At 41.7% G+C, this 10927-nt stretch overlaps 1 protein-coding gene across 6 annotated transcripts in view; it reads right to left on the reverse strand.

Annotated features, from left to right (window-relative positions):
* Positions 1-10927, reverse strand: part of PWWP2B (PWWP domain containing 2B) — a 38278-nt gene that overhangs the window by 9975 nt on the left and 17376 nt on the right. The window contains exon 4 of one of the 6 annotated variants that reach the window (XM_025208822.1): positions 7-2485. The exons of the other annotated variants lie outside the window; for them this stretch is intronic. The gene's annotated coding sequence lies outside the window, so the exon portion shown is untranslated. Of the gene's footprint in view, positions 1-6; positions 2486-10927 lie in introns of those variants that run through there. 6 annotated transcript variants of the gene reach the window in all.

Below are 10927 nucleotides of genomic sequence, written 5' to 3' on the forward strand. Positions count from 1 at the left end.
GTGTACTGGAATGCTCCTGGGAGGTGGGGGGTCCAATTCACCCACCCCACACTTCAGCACCAGTTAGCCCGAAGAACGAGTTCCCTGCGCTGCCTTTCTCCCCCCCATTCTGCAAACAGTGAGCAGTGGCAGACAGCCCTGGCCTTGTTAGGCTCCCAGCCAGCAGCTAGCTTCCCCTCCACCCTGGAGCCAACAGTGAACTTCTGTTTGGTATGGGGTAACTCAAAACACTTTGTAAAAACCGTTCCAAGTTACAGCCAGGAGCTGCACTTCTGTCTGCACCCACATGACCTGGATCTTCCACTGATTTAAGGTCCCTTTGAGCCTAGCCAGACTATGACAGCACAAGTTAAAAAGCCTGTAGGCTGCTTTGTCACATGTTAAGAGCAAGGCTGGTGAAGAGTCAGGGCCCAACAATTAAAACGTGGGTGCCGAACAGAACACGGATAAAGGGCACTAAGGGGAGAACCAAGCCATGTATCCAACCTACTTGCCTCCAACTTCTCACTCCTCATTTTGTATAAACAATGCTCCATTATGCCAAAGGGAGCAGTCACTGACCAAATGCCCTTCACCACTAAAACATTTCTGCAACCTTCCTACCTTGATACATCACTGAAGAGGTGGTTACCCAGGCAGCCCGAGGAAGAAAAATAAACAAATAAATGCATAAAAAGTAGTGGCAGGACAAAGGAGAAAAGGGAAACTTTAAAATAAAGTGATAAAAATAAGTGTGCTGTGTTAGCTTTCTCTAGTTGGATGGGGGAAAGGAGAGAGGGGCTTATGATTTTTGTAAGACAGCATATGTATTTTATATGGCATATAAATATGGAATTATATGGGAATGAGTTGTATATGGAATATAAACAAACTAGAATAAAAATCTCCTAGCTCTGATAGTTTGTAACATTTTTTTTAAGTTTGCATTTTTAGGGCAGTTTAATTTCCCTTTTATAGTGTTTTTAAATGGAAGCCAAATCAGGCTAGGATTATTATTTACTTACTTCTTAGATTTATACCCTACCCTATCCCAAAGGCTTAGAGCAGCATTTCATTTATTTGTATTTTTTTTGTGAAAGTATTACTAGTGTTTAGTGAAAAATATTGCCAACTGAGACGCATTAACAAACAGGTGAACATCAACAGGTGGATTGTTTATAGGACAGAAGCCATCACCTCCTTCTCACCATTTCTTAGCTGTACAGGTAGTCCAAAGGTGGTGAACCAAGGAGCTCCAGAATGGAAGTAAAGCCAAGGGAGCAGTCAGCAATTCTTACAATCACCTCAGCTGCTCCAATGTAATAAAATAGTTGGGAGGTGGGAGAGGTTCCCGGGAACAAAGCTTTTTCAGCCTTTCCTCCACCCCACACCCTCTCCCTTATATTCGAATCATTCTTCTATGCATAGCGAGTCATCATTCGATACCACCCCTCCTCTGTCTATAACTAAGGAAGTTTTAGAGACATTTCCTGCTGTTTTCAACACTGGGTCAAGCTCCGATGTTGCTAAAGCCACTGGGAGCCCAAGCACAGTCAGGCTACAAGCTACTACCAGCATTTCAACCTGTGACAATAAAGCCAGTCTTCCACCTGAAGGACAGGGTGCCTAATAAGAGGTGGCTGCTGACAGATCTGTCTGAAGTACGGCTCCCACCTTTGCCCATAGGGGTGGAGCTGAAGAAGCATTAGCAACACTAGGCAACTTAAATTTTAAAATGAAGTATTCCCCTCATGTACACCAGGTGTTGAACTGGAGGCAGAGGCTTAAGTTTGAGAAACTTCTAACCACAGAAATGCTTGCTTACAGATGGGGAGGCATTGTGGGAGGGCAGTGTGTATTCCCTTGAGAGGCTGGATCTTTTCATCCATCACATCTACCTTTAGTGAATCTACCTTTGGTCCTTCTAGATTAAAGGAATTCCTTCTGTTGTTGAAGCTTGCAGAATTGAATAGGCTGGGTATTTAGTCCTCATCTTGTTAGGTAAGGCATTTATTATTTAGAGCACAGATCAAAAGGATTCATCTTCCTGGGCCCAGCAAAAAGAGATTTTTTAGATATATACTTCATTCTGCCATGTCCTGGCTGGATCCCCAGGGCCTTAATTACTGTTTTTAATCAGTGACAAATAGTCAGCTGGGAGTAGATGTTATCCCCAAGATTCATTCCTAAACCACAGAACAAAAAGGGAAGAGGATTCATCCTTCCCTGGAGAGAGAAGAAAAAGCTGAAGACGGTTTCCAAGTTATTACTCCTGTTGGGATGCAGCAGAATCACCGACACGGTTAGAAAAGTTACCAAGTGGTTCTTTTTTTAGGCTCTGATTTTCTCAAACTTGCTTTGAAGGAGGACAATGTGAGAGCAATATGAACTCCAGGAGCAGCTAAATGGAAAATTTAAATCCTCCAATAATAGATGGGTGGAAAAATATCCCTCTGCAGTAATTCAAGTCAGTAGGTAAACTTAGACTCAGCATCTCTCTATCTTTCTGAAAAGAGGAAAGAGGAAACAGGTAGCTGAACATGTTTAAATGCTTGCTTCTTTTTTCTACTCTTTGAATGGGGGGGGTGGCACGACACACAACCAAGCCACTGCCTTTAAATTTCAGCTAAATCTCTCTCAAGAGACTGAGGGAAGTTTTCCCAAAGGAAAGCTTTCCTCAGAGCTCAGGTGGGAAGTATTTTTGCAAGGAAAAATAAATTAAAAAAAACAAAAACAAAAAACAACCCAAAATAAAACCCAAAAACCTCCTAGTTTCCCAGCCTCTCAAGCAGAAATAGACAACGGAGGAAAAAGCCCATCAAAGGAAACCTCCAAAAGGAGAAACAGAACGAATCATTCAAGAGCCACTGCTCAATATGCACAGAAAGATCTAAAAAGGGAACAGGTGCAGAATCATTGCATTTCCAGCCACCAGATCTCAACCATCAAATCAGTAGGACCAACCATCCTACTGCTAGCCACGAACAAGTTGTTAGAATTGGCTCCAAAAATCTGGTAAGTAACGAAGTCCATTCGCCTTAAATCCCAACTGCTTCATCACCTCAAGAGATGTGTGAAACAGCTCCCTATAGCGTCATGACAACCCAGGTTATCACTTTTCATCCTGAACAGATGAGCTCATTATTCATAGTCAGATTAGTTGAGGGGAAGAAAATGTAGTGATGTTACTATGCACAATTTACAGGAATAGATTCTTGCCCACCATGGGTCCAGCAACTTAGTACAAGTTTAATGAGGAAATACTCAACTGCGTGGAAGTATCTGTGCCTTCAGAAAATTAATGAAAAATGTTGTTAGCCCCCCTCCCCTCCCAAAACAAACAAACCAAAAAACTACCAAACACACAGCCCCACCTTCTAGGGAAAGGACATGAGTAACCAGTGACTGGACTGACAACTAATTCAAGGCAGCTGACAGTGTCAGTGCAGGAAAGGCTCATAGCTAAGCTGCCAGAGAATTTATTACACTTACGCCCTAGTAATGATGACTCATATTCACTTACATGGGCCACTTATACCCGACTCAGGAACTGCACGAGGGCCTTCAGTACCTACACTATCTGTCATATAATCCAAAATGTGGAAAGTACCACATGCCTATTATTCCAAATTAAAAATTATCAGACTGAAGGGCTATAGAAGCCCTCACTCCCTGTTGTACAAAATGGACAGGATTCTTTGCAAATTAATACTGCAGAGCAGACTTACGACTTGCACAGCAGCAATGTGTAGCAGCAGATATAGGAACCTAGGGAAAACCTGGGAAAGTAACTTTCCATCGGCTAAAGGGCTAGTTATTTTTTCTCCAGAAACAGTTGGTGACCTCCCACCTATGGATATGAAAAATAGTTTCTCAAAAGACCTCAGATCTGTGGAGAGGCAGGAGTGAGACCCAAGGAACCAGTTATTAACAGCAGTCAAGGTATTCTTAAAAACTCCTATACAGACATGCAGACTTCAACCTGAAAGGCACAAAAATGAAAGCACATGTAGAAGGTCAAACAAAAGAGCATATTATAACTCAGTGGGGGCCAACCTTTTTGGCAGGGGTGGCATACATTTTCTCTGCACTTCCCTTGACTAGGACTCTGATCCCATACATTAGCTCTGCACTTCCCTTGACTAGGACTCTGATCCCCCTGCCTGATCTGCAGCTCCGTTTTCTGCCCTATTTGCCTCTGTGCTGCCTGTCCCGTCCCCAATTTGCCACATGCTACACAGACTGCCTGTGCCACTTGTGGCATGCATACCCAGTGGGGCACCCCCGTTCTACCTTACTTTCTACTGCTTCTTCCATTATTCTTTTTATTTGCACAAAATAAAAACCAGGTACCAATGCAAGTCATTCTGGTTTCAGAGACTGATGCAAGCAGGCAGTGTCTGTGATACCAGTAATCATGCCAAAAATGTCAGTTATGGGCACTTCTATGGAAGTGGGGGGCGGGGGAAGGAGATATGAAGACTTGCATGCAGCTTTTGCCCAACTTTAAAAGATTTATGTCACATTCTGTAGGAATTTCAGTCATGTCAGATAAAGTGCTAATATAACTTATTGGCAGTGTGGAAGCTACCTGTGAATTTTTACACCATCCTTCAAAATGAAGTATTAGTCGACCATATCTAAAAGTAGCCCTGGCATGCTTATTTAGCTCTCTGCTCTGCCATAGATAATGAGCAATTTATTTCTCAAGCTGTTCCTGAAGTTCCAGAACCTCCAACCTGCGTCTGCGTGGAACACTGATGTTGGGAAGACTTGACAACTTGTGGTTTTGGTACAGTTATTTAGGTGGACATTTAAAAAGCGGTAAAAAGAAGTATGAAGTGCACCTTTCTGAAACAGGACAATTTTTGTACTAACCACACTCTCATTTACCAAAGCTACTCAGCATTAAGAGTCCAACTCAAAAATGTATTTCAGCAAGTCCTATTACTGCAATGCCTACACTTATCCTGCCTTACTTGTTGCAACTGTTAATATATAAAAAAGAAGCAGAGCTAAAATCTAAATACATCTAAATAAATGCAGTTTTAAATTTCCATGATGTATGAGTGCTTGGACTGTAATCTAAATTCAGAAAAACCTGAAGATATTTGATTTATGCAGTTTACAAAAGTGTCAGACTTTGCCAGCTGAACTTGTACATCCATAGGCAGATTATTAGACTCCTCAGAGTAACAACTTTGCTATCTGAAGGCTTGACAGATTTCCCCTACACTCTAGGGGAAATTGCAAAATTTGATTGTATTTCAAGTCCTGCACTGTATCTGCTCCTTTCAAGTTCCAATATCTGGAGCATTTTATCAGTGGTGACCAGTTCAACAGGACCTGAATTCACCATCTGGTTCTCCTTGCAAACAGCCCTGGCTGACTGCTCAGGAACCTACCATCTCTGCCAGCTTCTCTAATGTCTCATCTGTACCTTCATCCACAGCACATTTGCAAATGCTCCCCAAAAGACACAGTGCAGGTTTACATGCGATCTGGCTGCTGGTTGAGCAGCTCTGCCAGCAGAATTTGTTAGCTCTTTGCTCCAGAGCTGGTGGGCCTGCAAAGCTACAAAGAGTGCCATAAGCTCCTTAGTCCAAACCAAAACAGCCTGCTGCACTTCCAAGAAGTTACGCCTTTCAGTTATATAAGCTATTTCAGCAGCTGAACTTCTAATTCTTGTAAGCAGATAGCTCTAGTTTGCTAAGAGTGCCCCCATGCGCACTTAGATACAGCAGTCTAACAGAATATTTTACATTTGGGGTGGGGAGGGAGGAGGGAGAAGAAGGGTAGAGGTTGCAACACTTTTCCATCTCATAAGCAACAAGTTCAGATAGTAGATAGCCCATACACATCCATCCTTCTATCAGCATTACACAGGCCACATACCAGCTGTTTGTTTCCCCAGCTTGGAAAGGAGTCTGTAATACTCGGCAAGCCAGCTGTTCACAGACCAGCTTGTGATTGCATGTTGTGCTGCACTTTGCACTTGCAATGTTTAAGGTTTCCCCCCCCCCTCTGGCTCATGCCACTGCCTCACCTTTAGTTATGTATGTGGGCTGACTAGTCTGTTCATATATACGCATTTGGTATTTCACATTGGCAGTTTGATTTGGTTAGAAACCCAGCACCCAAGTTTCCAAAACGTTCACCTTCTCAGCTGAAGGATACTGAATGCAAAAGGGATCAGTATTGGCAAGTGTTTTGACAACCTGTTCTAGGAGTGCAGTAACCACCACCACCACCCTTCCTGTTGTCAGAGGGCTACTATATGGGCCCCCCTTTTGGTGGTATTTTCTGTTCAGCCAGTAATACGTAGAGCAAATGTGCATCTTGCTTCATGAATTGTTGGCAAGTAGTGCCAGTAACACATACATAGGGGCCTGAAACATCTTGGAAGGCGAAATCATAACCCAATGTTCCCAACTTTACGTTAGTACTTACTATATATAGCAAATACGTAATGTGATTCTGTTTTGCTATACAGAGCAAGATAGCTATTTTTTGTATTGAGTGACTAAATACACAAAAACTATGTTAGCAAACAGCAAAATAATTAAGAGCTGCTAGACAATATGTCCTAACATGTTTTAAATTTTTAGTGCTATTGTGACTACTTACAGTATTAATGGGGAGGGGGAGAAAAACTGGAAGATGCCATCATGAAAAACTATTATCTCCTGGGCTGAAACAGCAAAAGAACATGAGTACTAAGAAGTTTCTGCATTCAGTTGGAGTTACTCTATGACAGTCTTACATTATTCCACAAAAGGCTTCAGAAGAGGAACGTATAATCTGTTCTGAGTACCTACTCAAGAAACCCCATAGTTACGAACTTGTTAACAACAGATTTAGAACAGAACTTTACTGTCCATTCATAGTCCATGGGGCAAGGGCCTCAGCATTACTGATATAAGGGGTGGATCTACATGTGAGGCTATGTTGCTGTAGCAACGCATTAGTGTCACGTGATGTGGGTGGGCACAAAGCGTGACGTTGCAGCTACATTGCTAAAGCAACATGCTCCCACAGTATAGCGCATCGTTACGATGTAGGGGCTAAAAATAACTATGCGCCATGGGCACCGTGCAGTACAGACCATCTCCAAAAGGAAGTACTAAATAATAGCGCAGTAACAACAGCACCATAGGGGCACGTGTAGATACACCCAAGGGGTCCGTGTATGATGGGCAGTAACAGTGAGGCTCTAAAAATCCCATTTCCAGCAAATTATCTTTTCCCTTGGACTAAACTGAGACAGCCACATGGCTGCCTTCTGAGAACATGCTTGCGAGTGCTTGCACGGGTGAGACAGGAATGAACTCATGGCTGGCAGAGATTCTGGACAGTGCAGCAAAGCACAGGAAGGCCCCAGGAAGCTGCCCTAGCTAATACAGACAAATCGGGGTGTGTGTGTGTGTGGGGGGGGGGGGGGGGGGTATAATAGTGGCCTCTTTAGCTCTTGGGCAGCTCAGGGTTAGGAAAATTCATAAATGGTTTAAAGGCAGACAAGGTTCCTTGGGTGAATTTGATATCTTTATTAGACCAACCCAAATGGTTGGAGAATAGTTATTAAGCAAGCTTTCGGGTTCAAAAACCCTTCGTCAGGCTCAGGAAGCTGCACCAGTTGGTGTGTGCTCTTCCTGGATGGAATGAAAAGGAAGAGCACACACCAACTGCTGCAGCTTCCTGAGCCTGACGAAGGGTTTTTGAACCCGAAAGTTTGCTTAATAACTATTCTCCAACCATTTGGGTTGGTCTAATAAAGATATCAAATTCACCCAAGGAACCTTGTCTGCCTATATCCTTAGACCAACAGGGCTACAACCTAAACCCCTGCTAAATGGTTTAAAGGCACCTTAAGCAGCAAACGGATATTTCCTTATGCTTAAGTCACAATAGGCAACTGTGGACCACAGCATGCATTTATTTTGTAGCACAAGTGATGTTGCTTGTTCTGCAACCTGACAAACTATCAAGGTTGCAAGGAAAGTCCAACAACCTCGTTCCCAGTGATGAGTACATGATCACAAGTAAAGTTTGAATGCTAGTGTTGACCATACCATCCCTCTCCATTTTAGAAGAAGTGACCCCATGAAACTCTGACTCAAGCCTCCTCCGGCCTTCATACACCCAGATGACAATTTAAAACTGATAATCATTGGTTCAGTTGGACCTCCCTCTGAACCCACCAGATTATTTCTTCATTCAAGAGGCTCTACATTTCTTTTACTCTACACTGGACACTCTCACAGCTTACTACACTGCTATACTGCCAGACCTGCCAAGTAACATGCGTTTTTTAATTCAAAGTAGAATTACTGGGCCTGTCAGGATGCTGTGGTGGAGCATGAGACAAACTGCTACCATCTCCCACCTCGGACTCAGTCACTTCAAGACTAAAAAGAGCACGTAACAGAGGCTGAAATACACTTCCATTACTTTGATATCCATTCTTAAATGTAGCTACGAACAACTGGAAGTGCAAAATGAGATAAGTGGGATTCCTCACCTAGAGAGAAGTGTAAATCCTAAGGTATTTCACCCCCTCTTGAAAACAGAGGAGGGTGTTTTGAGGCCAATACTTTCACCTTTCCAAGAGCAGAAGTTACTGTTAGAGGAAAACCCTTTCAAACAAAAGTAGTAAGAGAACAACAGGAAGGGGTTTAACATTTGGAGGCTCAATGACATCTAGAACACCCCACCCAAAATGGCAAGATTACTAACATGTTATCATTATTTTCTCATAATGTACAAGCAGATTTTTAAAACAGTGGTGAAACTGCTTTATGTATTGGCAATAAAAGTTGCTTATCAAATGGGTATATCTTTTCCATGAGGTTTCACTGATACATGAATAACATGTACTACATCTGATGTAGTATGCTCGAGTTAACAAAAGCTTATGCCTTTTAGTTTATCTAAGATGAATCTCTATTCTGCCTCCTACATGAATAAAACCAAATTTTAAAGAACCTAATTATATATTTTTAAAGCGTTTTTAAACCATCTCTCTCTACTGCTATTAATCATAATCAGCAAAAACTTCCTTTAGCAACCAGAAATATATTGAGATCCAGTTTCCCCATCAGTAGCTACTGTAGAAGATTTCATAATTTCCCTCAACGCTAATGAACTGCAGGGATGGCAGGACAGGGTGTCACTATGCAGAAAGACATAAGCTTTTGTCAGTGACAGCCTACTTGGTATGCACTTTGTCAGACACATCAGCAAATATAAGGTGTTTGCTTTATTCTGCTTTTAAGATTTCAGTGCTTAGAAGCCAAGACACAAATATGCCACTGAAATAGGATCTGCCTATTGCAATCATTTAGTTACAGAGAGATCTGACAAAGTAGGCTGCTGCCTAAGGAAGCTTAGTTTAAAAACGGTAAGATGTCACCCTGCCCTGCCTTCTGTCTGACTTCAGACCAGCAACTAACTACTGCTCTCCTATCCAAGAAGGAAGGGAAAAAGCCTTCCTGTGCCACCTGAGCAAACAATCCTAGAACCCTAGCTGCCACTAAGTACGTGGCAAAGCAAAAAGTGCTTGTAAGCTTGGTTAAAGTAGACAGGAGTAATGACAATTTAGCTGCAGCTTGACATCGCATTTCTGAGAGTGTTTAAAGACTTGAAGAGCCTTTGGCTAAGCCACAAAGCTAACGTGGAGCTCTGTCACCATTTCTTCACACTATGCCATGACATGAGACTAGGCTGCATTCTGGCTCTCAGCTATCATTAAGAACTTCCCTTGATTACATGACTTTAGAAGGCCTAATCTGAAAAGGGATTTAGTTTTCAGTTTTAACTACCGCCATCCTGTATTTCAACATTCCAGTTCCTTTCAGGAATATAAAGGTTTTCATTAACAACTATAAAGATGTTTGCTTATATTCTACTTTTAAGATTAAAGATGGGTTGAGCTTCAGCGCTCAACAGCCAACAAACAAATATGCCGCCGAAACAAGAGTCTGCGTATTGCAAGCTTTTAGTTACAGGGCAAGATAAATCTGTAATGCTTTAAAAGTATATACAGCCATCTCAAAGGAAGCCTCAAAACAGCATGGGAATATGCTTAGTAGAAATTTTTTTCCTTCCCTTGACCATCTTCTGAACCTGTCCTAAAAAACTGGACTTTACAGGTTACCTACCTAATGTTTTCCAGAAGCCATATGTTGATTGGCTTTTAATAGCAACATTTTAAACTGCTTTCCCTGCAAAAAAGTGCCAAATGCAAGGAGAAAAGTAAGAAGCAACACTTACTCACCTACCCAACTGAAAGAAATATTTGTTAAATAAATTTCGTCAAAATATTTTTAAAAGATGATTTGACAGCACTCAATTTAAGTGAATCCACACATTACTCTGCTTGTTTTGAATTTGTATACTGAGATCTCCTGGAACCGTTCTACATGTATTCTCCCATCTCTTCTAGACCAGAGGCACACTCCTAACATACTTAGCCAGGATAAAAGTAGAACACTTTAGACAGCTAAATGATTTCTTTATCCAGTTTGTTAATACCAGTTGTTTGAATGCTAAGCATGAATGCTATGTACATTTACTGGACTGTAGTTAATTCTATTTATAAACATTGATCTACCCTTATGCAGCTAATGAGCCAGTTTTTAGAATGACAAAGTGTGATAGTACAACTATAGCGTTGTAATCTTGTTATCTACTACGTTACACACAAGACAGTACAGCTCAGAAGAGGCCTCAGGATATTTTGTTGCAAGTCAAAGTCAGTTGTATTTCTCTTCCTGGAATCACTGACTGCAATAACAGCTGAGCCCCAGAATGTTTTAGCAAGTAAAGTTATCCCCTATGAGAAAAAAAAAGTCAGTTAGAAAACAACATGCTGGAAAAGGTCTTAGTTTTGTTTTAAAAAAAAATAAATAAATCAAGGAAAGCAAAGGAACTGTCTCACTGAAGGGAAAGA

The sequence above is a fragment of the Alligator sinensis genome, unplaced genomic scaffold (genome assembly GCF_000455745.1).
Source record: "Alligator sinensis unplaced genomic scaffold, ASM45574v1 scaffold195_2, whole genome shotgun sequence".
NCBI classification, from domain to species: domain Eukaryota; kingdom Metazoa; phylum Chordata; order Crocodylia; family Alligatoridae; genus Alligator; species Alligator sinensis.